The sequence below is a fragment of the Triticum aestivum genome, chromosome 1B (genome assembly GCF_018294505.1).
Source record: "Triticum aestivum cultivar Chinese Spring chromosome 1B, IWGSC CS RefSeq v2.1, whole genome shotgun sequence".
Classification (NCBI taxonomy): domain Eukaryota; kingdom Viridiplantae; phylum Streptophyta; class Magnoliopsida; order Poales; family Poaceae; genus Triticum; species Triticum aestivum.
Window position 1 is genome coordinate 665,463,720 of NC_057795.1, and position 3,865 is coordinate 665,467,584.

A 3,865-nucleotide genomic window follows, 5' to 3' on the forward strand; every position below is an offset into this window, starting at 1 on the left:
TCTGACTGGGAGGGCTGGATCGACTCCGCTATGCGGGTTGCAGCTGTGAGATTCTGAATCGGAGTGCGGTATACCTTAGGTGGAGGCGGGAAGAGTTGCCGTAGACTTGATTCATGGATCCGCTCCTGAGCGCGCTGGTCGAGAGCCCGCTGGAGGTTATCCAGTCGAGTGTGCTCAGCTAGATTAGCTAAGTGTACCTCCTACAAGGCCCGAGCCTTGGGGGTTTCCCCAACGATGGGCGTGTGAAGTGCATCCATATTGCGGCGACGAAGTTCTTCCCTCTGCTGAGAGGAGAGAGGTTCGGGTCGGTATTCCTCGTGGGCGTGCGACGGATCGCCGCCTCCATCCCCGCCGTCTTCGCAGCGGAAACCAAGTGGGCTGCGAGGACCGTCGACCATCAAGACTTCGGCCGTGGGATCGCTGGTATCGCATTCGGATGCGGTCTCCACGGATCCAGTCGACAGGTTGAACAGGCCGTGGAGAGTTTTGTTGGGCTCGATTGCCGCGACTTGATGGGTGGTCGATTGCCGATCCACAGCATGTTTCACCCACCGCTGGAGCCTCGATCGAACAGATCACTTGCGGCGGCATACAACGGGGGGAGAAAACGCCATTGGAGCCGATTGATATTGAGTCGACGGCTGCCGAAGAAGAACGGCACGAACGCATGCACGGAAGTGCGCCGCCCCTCAGACGGGGAGCGCCTCGGTGTCCAGGGGAGCTTCCTGGAGCCACGCAGAGTCGTCGGCGACGAAAACAAGTGCGCCGAGACAGATCTCGCGGCCCTCAGCCAATCCGCCGCCGGAAACCATGATGATGATGATCGGAAAAACTTGCAATGTAACACCCACGATGCGGCTATATCTCCCACGTGTCGAAGCACGACTTAGAGGCATAACCGCATTGTGGTTTTGTCGCAAGAAGGGTCATCTTCACACAATCCCATGTAATGAACAAGAATGGGATAAAGAGTTGGCTTACAATCGCCACTTCACACAAGTACTTAAATAAATCATACATCAATCAGAGTACACACATAGTCCGACTACGGACGAAGCCAAAAGAAAAGAAGATAACCCAACTGCTAGATCCCCGATCGTCCCAACTGGGCTCCACTACTAATCAACATGAAACGAAACATAGCAAGGACCAAGGTCTTCGTTGAGCTCCCATCTGAGCTCGGTTGCATCACCTGCACTGGTATCATCGGCACCTGCAACTGTTGTGATAGTATCTGGTGAGTCACGAGGACTCAGCAATCTCAAAACCCACGAGATCAAGACTATTTAAGCTTATGGGAAAGGAAGGGGTAAAGTGGTAAGGTTGCAGCAGCGACTAAGCATGATATGGTGGCTAACATATGCAAATAAGAGCGAGAAGAGAACAATCGGAACAGTCGAGAAGCTAGCAATGATCAAGAAGTGATCCTGAACTCCTACTTATGTCATACGTAACCCAAAACCGTGTTCACTTCCTGGGTCCGCCGAAAGGAGACCATCACGGCTACACACACGGTTGATGCGTTTTAATTCGTATCTGGTGTCAAGTTATCTACAACCGGACATTAACAAATTCCCATCTGCCACATAACCGCGGGCACGGCTCTCGAAAGTTTATACCCTGCAGGGGTGTCCCAACTTAGCCCATCACAAGCTCTCACGGTCAACGAAGGATATTCCTTCTCCCAGGAAGACCCGATCAGTCTCAGAATCCAGGTTTACAAGACATTTCGACAATGGTAAAACAAGACCAGCAAAGCCGCCCGATGTGCCGACAAATCCCGATAGGATCTGCACATATCTCGTCCTCAGGGCACACCGGATGAACACTACGTACAACTAAAATCAGCCCTCAAGTTTCCCCGAGGTGGCGCTGCAAGTGGCTCTAGTTTGGACCAACACTCGAAGGAGCACTGGCCCGGGGGGGTTAAAATAAAGATGACCCTTGAGTCTGCAGAACCCAAGGGAAAAAGGCTTAGGTAAGCAAATGGTAAAACCAAGGTTGGGCCTTGCTGGAGGAGTTTTATTCAAAGCGAACTGCCAAGGGGGTCCCATAAATCACCCAACCATGTAAGGAACGCAAAATCAAGGAACATAACACCGGTATGACGGAAACTAGGGCGGCAAGAGTGGAAGAAAACAACAGGAATAAGGCCGAGTCTTCTACCCTTTACCAAGTATATAGATGCATTAATTAAATAAGAGATATTGTGATATCCCAACATAATCCTGTCCATCATGGAGCAATCTTCAACTTCACCTGTAGCTAACAACGCTATAAGAGGGGCTGAGCAAAAGCGGTAACATAGCCAAACAACGGTTTGCTAGGAAGGGTGAAAAGGTTAGAGGCTGACATGGCAATATGGGAGGCATGGTAAACAAGTGATAGGTAGCGCAACATAGCGATAGAACGAAGCAACTAGCAAGCAAAGATAGAAGTGATATCGAGGGTAATTGTCATCTTGCCTGAGATCCCACAAGGAAGAAGAACGAGTCCATGAAGAATACAAACGAACATAGTCGAACGAATCCTCACAACTCCCGAACAAAACCGAAGCTAACAAGAGAAGCAATCCGGAAAGAAGCAAACAACATGGTAAACAACCATCACATAATCATGGCATGATGCACAACCAAATATGATGCATGTCCAGTTTAAAGAGGCATGGCATGGCAAGGTGAAGCAAACAACACTACAATTTAAGTGGAGCTCAATATGCAACGAGTTGCATATTGACGAAACACCACATCAATTATTTAGTTCTCTCTCATTTAGGAACACAACAATATTAAATGTTGTTAAACATGGCAAGAGGTGAAACATAATTGAACTAACTATTTAGGCAAGTTTAAATGAGGCCGGAAACAACAAACAACAATTCCGGAAAATCCCCATATGTTATTTAGAAATTTAACGCAAACAACAATTTTAAACATTTTAATTGTTGTTATCATGATGCGGATGACATATGTAAGTTTTATGCAATTTTCTGAAAACGTTGACATGAGCATGTTATGAAGCCTTTGTCACCGTGGTGGAAAGAAAGGGTGCCACGGCAACGACAACAGAAATGGTGCCACGGCAACATTCCGATGATCCGACAACTCATCGAGATGTCGGTGCAAAAGAAAATGGGTGTGAGCGTGTCATGCAAGGATGGTGGGGTGCTCCCGAATTCCGGGTTCCCACGGGACGGTGGCATGGCAAAAGAGGGGAATCGCAAGCGACAATTCGAACACGGTGCACACACGAGCATTTCATACAACACACATGCATTCGTTCGCGGGTGTCGTCTCGGGTTTATACCTTCGAAGCGTGCATTTCGGAGTGGGTCGAGTTCGACGAAGGAAGTAGTGGTACACGGGCCGTAGAGGAAGTAGTCGTTCTCGTGACGGTAGTGGAAGTAGTGGTTCACGGACATCATGGAAGTAGTGGTACTCGCGGGCTTGGCGACGGTAGTTGTACACGTTTTCGTAGACGTACACCCTCCGTAGATGTTCGGGGTCGTCACCATTCGTAGTCGATGTAGTTGAACTTGACGAAACCCTCAGCGACAGTAGTGGTGCATGTCGTAGTGGAACTTGGCGCATCCAACATCTTCGGGCGTAGAGGAACTTGCAAAAAAAACCGAGATGGTCTTGACGATCCAGCGAGACGACGTGGTTCGGGGCGGTCTCGGTCTTGGCGTCCGTGCGGTAGCCGCGAGCTCATGGCCTACAGCAGCAACAAGGCGCGAGGGACGGAGACGTCGGGCGCTGATGGTGGTGGAGCAGGGGCTTCATGCGGACAGGGCCGCGTTGATGGCCTCGCAGGCCATCGCAGGTGGTGGGCACGGGAACGAGGGGGCAGATCGATGGAGAGGGTC